The 12,343-nt window shown below is 39.0% G+C and overlaps 1 protein-coding gene and 1 long non-coding RNA gene across 6 annotated transcripts in view; one reads left to right on the plus strand and one right to left on the minus strand.

Annotated features, from left to right (window-relative positions):
- Positions 1-12,343, minus strand: part of LOC113084081 (serine/threonine-protein kinase PAK 3) — a 302,344-nt gene that overhangs the window by 233,015 nt on the left and 56,986 nt on the right. The gene's annotated exons all lie outside the window — the stretch shown is intronic.
- LOC113084278 (uncharacterized) lies at positions 10,452-11,745 on the plus strand. The gene is made up of 2 exons (XR_003283666.1): positions 10,452-10,948; positions 11,259-11,745. It is a non-coding gene; the product is annotated as an uncharacterized LOC113084278 (long non-coding RNA).

Below are 12,343 nucleotides of genomic sequence, written 5' to 3' on the forward strand. Positions count from 1 at the left end.
GACAAGACTATAAATGTAAGATGCCCTCATGCAGTGTCTGCAATAATGAATCAATCGAAAGTTATTTCTGTCACCTCCTCTCATTGGGGAAATTGGTTAATGACCCTCACAGCCCCGAACATTGTTTAACAGCTTGCACCAGTAAAAAACCCATCCTCATGTATGATGTCTGCAATGACTGAATTTTTGTTAGAGGATGAAGGTGAAATAACTCAAAATTGTGTTACGCTTACATACGCAACTATGAATGAAATAACAAACTTCCATAGAGAGTGCAAAATTTGAGTTGCTTGTTGATGGTTCAGCTCAAGTCATTGAGGGTAACAGATGAGCAGGTTATGCAGTAACTTCCACCACTGAAGTTGTAGCTGTGGATTGTCTCATTCTGTTTGTGACACTGTACGCTACAAAACCATGCCGATTTTTACTACCAAGATGCAGTTTTCTGAGCGTGAGTTATTCCAAAACGGACACAAACAATACTCCCCTTGAAGAACTGAAACATAAACAAAGGAATTATCATCCATATGTCTATGTTATTGCTTCTTTGGACTAAATTTGCTCTTTGGGATGTCATTCAGTGGACCCTTACCTTTCTAACTAAATCAGGATTTACAGCTGTGGATGTGTTTATGACTTGCTATTACGACGAATCTGGTATGTACTGCATTTTGATTCTTCATGTTTTGATGTGTGTACTGATTACACAAATTTAGCAAATACATTATTTATAAGCTTTTCACTAAAAAACAGCTTGAAGCTTAGATCTTTATAATGATATATAGTTTGTCAAGATTAATTTTGTGCCATTTCATTTAATGTATTTATAAACATTGACACGTGCAAACAAAGAGCCTTTGAGACTGCCGAAGCTCTGCTGGAACAGGTCTTCAGTTTCTATGGACTCCTTGAGGACATTGTCTCAGACCATGGCCCTCAGTTCACATCTCGAGTTTGGTCCATTTTCTGTCAACATCTAAACATAAATGTTAGTCCCACCTCCCCATAGCATCCCCAGTCGAATGGCCAGGTAGAAAGATTAAACCAAAAACTCACCCAATTTCTACATTCATATTGTCATCAAAAATGAAAATGACTGGAGTCGCTATCTCCTGTGGGCTGAGAATGCCCAGAACTCTCTCCACAAGCCATCCAAGCCTCACGCCATTCCAATGTGTCCTCAGATTTCAACCACCCCTATTTCCATGGTCCAGAGAACCCTCAGAACTACCTGCCATTAACGACTGGCTGCAACAAAGTGTAGAAACCTGGAATTCTGCTCATGTACACCTTCTACAAGCCATCTATAGGGTCAAACATCAAGCCGACCGCCACCGACGACCAGGTCGCACCTACACCCCAGGACAATGGGTTTGGCTCTCTACAAGAAATCTCAGCATTCAGCTCCCATGCAGGAAATTGAGTCCTAGGAGTGTGTGTCCTTTCAAATTTCTGAGACAAATCACACCTGTAACTTACCGTTTGGCTCTTCTCTCAAATTATCGTATCTCACCAACTTTTCTTGTTTCCTTGCTCAAGGCTGCTGGTGGTCCAAGAGGAGAGAGGGACCAGGAGGAGGCCGTGACTGAGAGCACGCTTCACATCATTGTGGACGGCGAAGAAGCTTTACAGGTTTGGGAAATCCTGGATTCTCAATGCCGGGGCAGATTACTTCAGTATCTCATTGTTTGGTAGGGCTATGGCCCGGAGTAAAGGTCTTGGGTTAAGGCTCAAGAATTCCATAGAACTAACCCTAACAAACCAGCCCCTCATCCTCATGGAAGGCCTCGGCGTAATGTTCCCCCTCGCTCCAGGAGCGGTCACAGGGAGCTTTACAGGGAGGAGGCTCAGTCACAAATCATGATTCTGTGACTCTCTCCGGTCACCACCAGGAAACACACTCTCCTGAGTACTAACTTTCCTCTGACGTTTCCCATCTACCCCATACCTGGGACTGATTGCTGGCACAGGTGTTTGTTATCAAACTCCCCATTTATACAGCTTCCGGACTCTTAGCATTTGCAAAGTCTTGTTAGCCTTGGCTAACATTTCTAAGCATTCTACCCTCTTGTGTATTATCCTGGACTGTTCTACCATTTCTGATTCTCTGCTGCCTACCCTTTTTATTAGTTTTTTGGATTGTTTACAATGTGCCCTGTCTGCTGCCAGCCCCGACCTACACTCTGCCTTTGTTTTTTCTACTGAATTATCTCTGTTGTCCCTGACGCTGTTGATCGAACTCTGCCTGTTTGATTCTGATCTTAATTTATTAAAGCTGCAAATTAATCTGCATGCCTCTGACCCATCATTACAGTAACAAATTAATTTTGATGGTGGAGATTTTGCCTTGAAGAGAGACATTAAGATTATTCCATCTTTGAGTATCACCCTTGATCTTAACTAACAAATTATAAAAAAAAAAAATATATATATATATGAATTATATACAGTAATACTCCAATGAGGTTTTGGTTTTGTACATATTTGTGTAAAGCTTGTTAGAAATGTTGTTATTTAACATAGGATTTCAATTCAAAATTATATTTTTGCCTCCTCCTGTGTAAAATAAACTCTGCCCTTTATTGTGAAAGTAAGTCATATTCATCTATCAAGGAGGACAATAGTGTAGCTTGTTTTTCAGGAATGTTTTGTTTTTGTAATTTTTGTAATGACTGGACCTTATTTTCTGATGGTGTAAATTGGCGTTTGCTTTGGCAAGATCAGAAGTAAAAGATATACAGATTCCTCATATTGCACACTTTGTCCTTTTCCACAATATTTTAGGGTCTAGATAAAAAAAAAAAAAAAAAAAATATATATATATATATATTTATATATATATATATATATATATATATATATATATATATATATATATATATATATATATATATTAATTTATTGTATTTTAGCAAATAAATGAATATCATATTACTTAATGATGTGTTAAGATGCCATTCAGGGGCCATGGTCTTAATGAAAGGTGAACATTACATAACACTGCAGAGTGATCAGACAATAAAATTGGTAATATATAGATGGAAGAGTTAGATGAAATTAGAGATGGGCTGATAAATATGTAATCTATCCTAGAGAAAGTCTTAGGTCTGTTAGAAATAAATTTACATGGTTAATGTATTCAATATCTTAGATGATGGATTATCTGTAGTATCAGGGTGAAATTTTTCCACTGCAGGATTTAAGACAGCATTAAAATCACCACCCATCACTAAAGGACAATGCTCAAGTAATATATTGGAAATATTTGTGAAAAATGTCTCACTCAGGCAGTAAATTAAGACCAATGCTAACCTGTGATTATATTTTTTACAGAGTATATAAACAAAACTACCCTGATCATCATTCCCAGTATGTTCTATAGTTAAATGTAACCTCCTTTCGACTAAGATAAGCACCCCTACATTGGAGCCCTCCACCCCTTCTGACAACCCCACCAGTCATACGTTATTTCTCCTATCTATCTTCAATGTCCATCAATGTTTTTTTCGGTGAGTTGTTCCATCTGATTTCTTAAGTTTGTGACTGTCATCCTATCCTCATGTGCAGCTGTTGGAATGGAATTGACCTGTTCCTGTGTCTCTTTTACAGAATCGTTGGTTGTTTGTAGATCACAGAGTGCTGGGGTAAGTACAGAGTCTATTGCTTCTCTTACTGTAGAAGCCTGTCGAATGGTCACATGATACCCTCTTGGCTCCAATTTGATAGCCCCTGATCCTCCACGTCAGTTTGTGGTGGAGGTCGATGCTTCATAGGTGGGGGTTGGTGGTTCTTTTCCAGTGCTCTCTCGCGGACAACATTATGCACCCTTTTATGTTTTTTTTTTTTTTTTTTTTTTTTTACATTATTTATGAACATAATTATGATATTGATAATAGAGTTGCTGGCAGTGTTAATTTAGTCAGCTATTTTCATTTTATTCTTAGTCACAGGCTAAAATGTCATTAAGTCAACCTTATCCTATTTAATTTTAGTCAACTAAAAGTCCAACATTTTAGTGTAGTTTCAGCCAAAAAAAAACCTTGATATTTTAGCAATAAGACTATTATTAATTAATCAGTGTTGTTTGGGTGTTTTCACATTTGATTCCTCTTTAAAATAATCAAACCCAGAACCCTTTATGTGGTCCAAGAGGTGGACCAAGTGAAAAAGGAACCAGTTTTATTTACTTTTACACTGTCCCTGTTCCTGAAAGAGGACTCAGATACCTTTTTGGTCCACTAAAGCAGCAATGGTTTCTAAGAACTCTTTGGCTACGTTCACACTGCAGGGCTTAATGCTCAATTTTTTTGCAAGGTCGTTCACATTTCCAATTAAATGCAACCTTTTGTGATCTCCTGTGTGAACGTGAAATGACCCAGAAGTGACCCACATGCGCAGAAGAGTCTTCAACGACGAACGACGTCACTCGTTGTTTGCGGAAGTAGCTAATGTTAACCATGGATGTCGACTACAGTGTAGTCAACAGCGGAGCTCTTTTTGCAATGTTAAGGTTATTGTCCCAACAGAGCCAGCACAATTACAATCTTCTCGTTTTAAGAAGAAAATTAAAAAGAAGGAGGACAGCAAGGTTTTTGGCCATGGCGTTTTGTGGAGCAGTGTTAGCAACGTCGGTACAGAGAAACATGTGGGAGCAGAGTTGCAGCCAGGAGTGGTGGGATACTGATGTGAGTGGCTCTTCTCGTTCCCGCCTACTTCAACGCAGAATTAAGACGTTTGTAGCGCATCAATGACGTACGGGTCGGATACAGGTAGCCTGGCCATTCAGACGGAGGTCGCATTTCAAAAGATCGGATACGTATCGGATTCAGGACCACATACCCAAGTGGCCTGGGTCACATTTGAAAAGATCGGATCTGTGTCGTTCAGACTGTCATGAAAAGATCAGATACAGGTCGCATGAGGGCAAAAAAAATTGGGTCGTTTCAGCCTGCAGTGTGTACGTAGCCTTTGTGTTCAAACTGTTGCTTTTTGGATCTAGTCCAGATCAGTGTTTGATGGCTGACCCTACAGTCTCCAAAATGTGATCCTATTAACTTACAATGTCATGCCTCTCTAACCAAGAGATTTGTTTTGTAAAGATTATTGTTGTTGTTACTATTACAATTTGGTAAAACATAATTGCTACAAATACTGTTGAATGAGCTGAGAGTTGAACATGGAACTCTACGTTTATCTTTTATACTAAAGTATACATTTTATATGCCTTTGTGATACTTATATTGAACTGTTTTCCTTGTTTATGTAGTCATGTTTATTTTGTAGCACAAGGCATTGATGACATTAGGAAAGAAAATATGAAAAAATAAATAAAGGAAAATGTAATAAACTGCTTTAAATTTTCCAGGTACAATAGATATCCTTAAAAGCAGTATTCAAGTAAGAAATTGAATAATAAGAATGTCCATGGTTTCTGATTAGTTAATCCTTGTCTAGCTGTTCCTCCTTAGTTCTCTCATTTACCAGGTGTGTACTCATAGTCCTGAATCTGTTCTATCCTTTGTCGGTTATTAGTTTGTGATATGTGCTGTATCAAGTCTCTGGTCTCAGTAAAGTCTATTTTGAATAATATATCTTAATTTGCTGTTCTCATTCCTTGACAGAGTGTTACAGAATAACAGAGCACAAGAAAAAAAATAAACCGAAAGGATGGACTCATCTGCATTATGTCTCCTCCTCAGACCATGGAGACGGATGGAGTATATCGGATGGTTGCTCCAGAACGGTGGCATCTCCCTCACAGTCAGCTAGCCCGACACACCAACAGGGCTCATTCAGGAACCAGAGTCAGAACCCACTGAAGCTGAGGAGACCAAGCACACTGATCAGTCCAACTTAAGCCAGAAGCGTACATGAACCTTAGAGATCTGTGGTCCATGGATTAAATTCCCACCCAAGGACCGACCTTCAAACCTTTGACTTATTTGCCAGTCCAATCCGGATTGTTAGAGGCTCCGGTCCCATTCGGAGATCTTCCTCCTCCAATGTCTTCATTAGTTTTCCTGGTCCCATCTCCTCCACTGGTTTCAACCAGTCCCCTGGATTCATCGGTCCTACTGGTGTCGTCCAGCTCCACAGCTCTCCGTCTGCTGCTAGCTCCTTGCTATCATCAGCCTCGCCTCAGGCTTCTTATCCACCAGCTCGGGATTGCACCAGTCCCCGGCTGCATTTCGGCTCTCCAGGCCAATGTCTCCACCAAGGCCTGTAAGTTCACTGGCTCCGCGCCACCTCTGCATTCATTTGGCTCCACCGAGGCCCGTCTGCACAAGGACTCCTCCTGGGCTCCCTCGTACATCCGGATAAACCATGGTCGGTCGTCACTTAGCTTCCACCACCTCATGAATACCCAGCTCCACCACAGGCACGCGAGCCAGCCGATCTCGCGACCAGTCCATCGATCTCTCTGCTCCGCTGGTTCCTCCATGTACCCTGGTCCCGCCTCCATGAATCGGCTTCAGGGTAATAAAATAAAATTCTCCAAGTTCCAGACCTTCACCAGCACCACGTCCTCCACCTAAGCCTCCACCCTCGATTTTATTTTCCTTCATCTACTGTTGTTGCATTAGATGCGTGCTGACGCTCACAAGTCTGGGGTAAGTATACAGTGTGCTGCTAACAGTCCCACCACGTCTACTCTGTGTGTTTCTCTGCACAGGCCCGGTGCACCCAGGACACGATCTTCCCAGATGTCCTTCACTCCGACGCCAGGACACCACTGACCCTGGCTGCATTCCACAGCCTCCTGCCTTCGAGATCTCCATCCGGAACTGCTTTGCTCCCCTCCGTGAGACAGGACGCGACGCTGTAATCATCAGAGACTCCATCGTCCTACACGTCCGTGCTACGTTAGCCGAAGGTAAAGTGCACACTCATTGTTTGCCTGTTGCTCGTGTTCTCAATGTTTCTGCGCAGATACCCACGATCCTGAAGGCCGACGAGAGCCCCAGAGCGGTCGTGCTTCACGGCGGAGTAAACGACACCACGCTGCGGCAGACGGAGATGCTGAAGAGGGACTTTAGCAGCCTGATCGAGACGGTTCGCAGCACGACGCCCGCGGCAATGATCATCGTGTCAGGACCACTGCCCACGTATCGACGAGGACACGAAAGGTTCAGTAGACTTTTTGCTTTAAATGAATGGTTGTTGTCATGGTGTAAAGAACAGAAACTGCTATTTGTTAGGAACTGGAATCTTTTCTGGTAGCGTCCTAGGCTGTTTCGCGCTGTTGGATTACACCCCAGCAGAATCGGAGCGGAGCTGCTTTCTGACAACATCTCCAGGACACTTCGCTCTATGTGACTAGTAAGACAATTCTCAGATAACTATTGTGATTAGTTTTGTTCCACCCGCTTAAATGATAAAAGTACTTGTGCTTCAAAAACTATTAAGACTGTGTCTGTTCCCCGAATAGTGAGGTCAGAATATAAATATAATGTTGCATCTTGAAAAAAATCTTATCGTAATTAAACCAGAAAAATGTAAAGTAAATGAACAAAAACAATTTTTTAAGTTTGGGCTCATAAATATTAGATCACTCACACCCAAAGCAGTTATTGTAAATGAAATTATTACAGATAATAGTTTTGATGTACTCTGCTTGACTGAAACCTGGCTAACACCAAATGATTATTTTGGACTGAATGATTTTTGAATGATTTTGGACACGTCAGAATGGTCGAGGCGGAGGTGTTGCAACAATATAGTATAGTGATATTCTCAATGTTGCCCAGAAAACAGCATACAGGTTTAACTCTTTTGAAATACTTCTGCTAAATGTTACACTGTCAGACATGCAAAAGAAATCTAATGTATCTCTTGCTCTGGCTACTGTTTATAGACCACTAGGGCCGTATACAGAATTCCTAAAAGAATTTGCAGATTTCCTCTCAGACCTTCTAGTTACAGTTGATAAGGCGCTAATCATGGGAGATTTTAATATTCACGTTGATAATACAAATGATACATTAGGACTTGCGTTTACTGACCTAATAAACTCCTTTGGAGTCAAGCAAAATGTCACCGGGCCCACTCATCGTTTTAATCATACACTAGATTTAATTATATCTCATGGAATCGATCTTACTGCTATAGATATTGTACCTCAAAGTGATGATATTACAGACTATTTCCTTGTATCGTGCATGCTGCGTATACTGTAACTGATATTAACCATATGTCCCAGCGTTACCATCTGGGCAGAACTATTGTTTCAGCCACCAAAGAAAGATTCACAACTAACCCGCCTGATCTATCTCAAATGCTATTTGTACCCAAAAATACACATGAATTAGATGAAATGACTGACAACATGGGCACTATTTTCTCTAATACATTAGAAGCTGTTGCCCCCATCAAATTGAAAAGGTTAGAGAAAAACGTACTGTGCCATGGTATAACAGTAATACTCACTCTCTCAAGAAAGTAACTCGTAGTTTTGAACGCAAATGGAGAAAAACTAACTTGGAAGTTTTTAGAATTGCATGGAAAAACAGTATGTCCAGCTATAGACAGGCTCTAAAAACTGCTAGGGCAGAGCATATACACAAACTCATTGAAAACAACAAATCCAAGGTTTTTATTTAGCACAGTGACTAAATTAACAAATTACCAGACGCCACCTCATTCAAATATTCTACCAACGTTAAATAGTAATGACTTTATGAATTTCTTCACTGATAAAATAGATAACATTAGAAATACAATAGTGAATGTAGATTCTACAGCGTCTAACACTTCAGTTTCATCCATTGCACCCAAAGATAAACTGCAGTGCTTTACAACTATAGGACAGGAAGAGCTAAATAAACTTATCACTGTATCTAAACCAACAACATGCTTATTAGATCCTGTACCCACTAAATTACTGAAAGAGTTGTTACCTGTAGCCGAAGAACCGCTTCTCAATATCATTAACTCGTCGTTATCTTTAGGTCATGTCCCAAAACCATTCAAGCTGGCGGTTATCAAGCCTCTTATTAAGAAACCAAAACTAGATCCTAGTGTACTGGCAAATTATAGGCCTATTTCAAATCTTCCATTTATGTCTAAAATTTTAGAAAAAATTGCGTCTGCTCAATTGAGCACCTTCCTGCATAAAAATGATCTATATGAAGAATTTCAGTCAGGTTTCAGGCCCCACCATAGCACAGAAACTGCACTTGTTAAAATTACAAATGACCTGCTCCTTGCGTCAGATCAAGGCTGCATCTCATTTCTAGTCTTACTTGATCTTAGTGCTGCGTTCGACACCATAGATCATGACATACTCATAGATCGATTACAAAACTATACAGGTATTCAAAGGCAGGCTCTAAAATGGTTTAGATTCTACATGTCTGATCGCTACCATTTTGTTTACTTAAATGGGGTGTCATCTCATTTATCATCAGTAAAATATGGAGTGCCACAAGGATCCGTCCTAGGTCCCCTTCTATTTTCTATATACATGTTGCCCCTTGGTAATATTATTAGAAAATACAGAATTAGCTTCCACTGTAATGCTGATGATACTCAGCTATATATCTCAACGAGACCAGATGAAACTTCTCAATTGTCTAAGCTAACAGAGTGTGTTAAAAATGTAAAAGATTGAATGACAAATAATTTAATCCAATTAAATTCGGATAAGACAGATATATTAATTATTGGACCAAAAAACACCACACAGAATCTTGTAGATTACAATCTGCAACTAGACCGATGTACTGTTACTTCCTCTACAGTCAGAAATCTGGGTGTTATATTAGACAGCAATTTGTCTTTTGAAAATCATATTTCCAATGTTACAAAAACTGCATTCTTCCATCTTAGAAACATTGCCAATCTACGAAATATGTTATCTGTTTCTGATGCAGAAAAGCTAGTTCATGCATTTTTGACCTCTAGACTGGACTATTGTAATGCACTTCTAGGTGGTTGTCCTGCTTCATCAATAAACAAGCTACAGGTAGTCCAAAATGCAGCAGCTAGAGTCCTTACGAGGTCAAGAAAATATGATCATATGACCCCAATTTTACAGTCTCTGCACTGGCTACCTATTAAGTTCCATATCAGTTACAAATTATCATTACTTACCTATAAGGCCCTAAATGGTTTAGCTGCTGCGTACCTTACTAGCCTTCTACCACGCTACAACCCATCACGCACCCTAAGGTCACAGAACGCTGGACTTTTGGTAGTTCCTAGGATAGCAAAGTCCACTAAAGTAGGTAGAGCTTTCTCACATTTGGCTCCCAAACTTTGGAATAGCCTTCCTGATAAAGTTCGGGGTTCAGACACACTCTCTCTATTTAAATCTAGATTAAAAACACATCTCTTTCGCCAAGCATTCGAATAATGTATCTCTTAAATTGTGAGTGTAGTTGCATCTGATCAAATAATTTTTATTCATTAGCTTGGATTAAATTTAATCAATAATAATAATAAATTTCTACAATATTTTGATATTATGGGCCAGATTTACTAATAGCTTGCACCATAGTACTGTCAGGATTACTAAAGAAATGCAGTGATGAAAAATTGGGCACATTTTTTTTTGCAACTAACATTACTGCATATTTGTGGTAGTTTATATATTTTAACCCATTTTTGTGCTTGGCAATAATGCTGCTAGAAAATGCAGGATATGTTGGTCATTATGTGTCTGTGGATCAACAGCTCAACTTTACACTTCAGTCTACACTTTTATGGGATTTTGGACTCATGCTAATTTGACCTGTTTAGTAAATCTGGCCTTATATTCTCAATGACAACTCGCTACTGTTTTTACTAGTGTTGATGAATGTAATATTATTTTCCTACAGATGCAAAGGGAAATCTTGCACTAAAGCTGTTACCTGTTTTGCTTCTACCTCCACCCTACAAAATTGGCAGAAAAACAGTCCGACCCAGCAATGATGAAAGCAAAAAAGCTTTCATTGACATTCAGCCTGTAAGTCAGCCTGTAATTTACTTCAATCATTTAATGACTTCACCAGGTTGAATACACTACCATTCAAAAGTTTGGGATTGGTATGATTTTTAAAATGTTTTTAAATTAAGTCTCTTCTGCTTACAAAGGCATTTATTTGATCCAAATACAGCAAAAATAGTAATGTTGTGAAATATTGTTACAATAAATTAATATTTGCTATTGATTGAATAAACAGTTTCGAATGAATCCCCAACCCACCACCCATACCCACACCCCTGACACTCCCATTCTGTTTCACCTTTATTCATTTGCATTATCTGTCCTTTAGGTTGGAACAAATATGGAGTACCTCCAGCAGGCTGAAGCATCAAGACCTTACCCTTATGTCCTGTAACTTGAAAATGGACACATTGCGTCGCGGGCATTTGTCATCCTCGCAGGAGAAGCTTTGGAACAAAGCACTATTGTTTAAGGGGAAGTCGTGGACTAATGGTTAGAGAGTTGGACTCGCAATTTAAGGGTTGTGTGTTCGAGTCTCGGGCCGACAGGAATTGTTGGTTGAGGGGATTGCATGTACAGTTCTCTCTCCACCTTCAATACCACAACTTGGGTGCCCTTGAGCAAGGCATCGAACCCCCAACTGCTCCCAATTTTTGAGTTGGAGGGAAGTGAATCCCCAACAGTGAAATTTTTGCACTGGGCACTACATTCTTGCAAGTAGATTATAAGAGGTTCTTTGAACAAACAGTGGTTCAAGAACACGAGGTAGCATTTTAGTTTAAGTTTTATTTGCACATGAGATTTTTGTTCTGTTTTTTTTTTTTTTTTGTATAAACAACTGTTTTATTGCTTGAGGAAGAGTATTACTTTATGCGTACTGATTATTATCAATTACATTTTTATGTAGAAATATTTTACTGCCAATACGTTGTATTTCATAGATTTATTTTTGTGTTCATTTTGTAGACTTAAAACAACAGGTCCATAATGTAGACTTAAAACAAATGTGCTTTGTAAGAAACAGTTCTTGAGGTAAATAATTTTAGTTTTAATTTCATGTGCTTATGGATTATTTAAAAATAAGTATTTATTTGTATATTTAAAAAAAATAACTTGAGGTTTTTTGGACTTAATGAATTTCATGAGCATTTGGATTAAAAATAATATGAATTATTTTTTAAATGTATTACTAAACCTTGTGGTTCTTTGGAGTTTATGAATTCAAATGTTTTTTTCTAAACATTTACAGTTTAGTAAAGTTACAGCGGCAAACCATAAAAATGAAAGAAATTGTTTTAAATACTGTTTATAAATGGAATTTTATTTTTTTAGTTTTGTATGATCTCTTGAATTTTTGGTTGAGGTAAAGTGTAATTACAAAGTGTAATATGCTGAAAGTAAAATTAAGATAAT

This window comes from Carassius auratus, chromosome 5 (genome assembly GCF_003368295.1).
Source record: "Carassius auratus strain Wakin chromosome 5, ASM336829v1, whole genome shotgun sequence".
Classification (NCBI taxonomy): domain Eukaryota; kingdom Metazoa; phylum Chordata; class Actinopteri; order Cypriniformes; family Cyprinidae; genus Carassius; species Carassius auratus.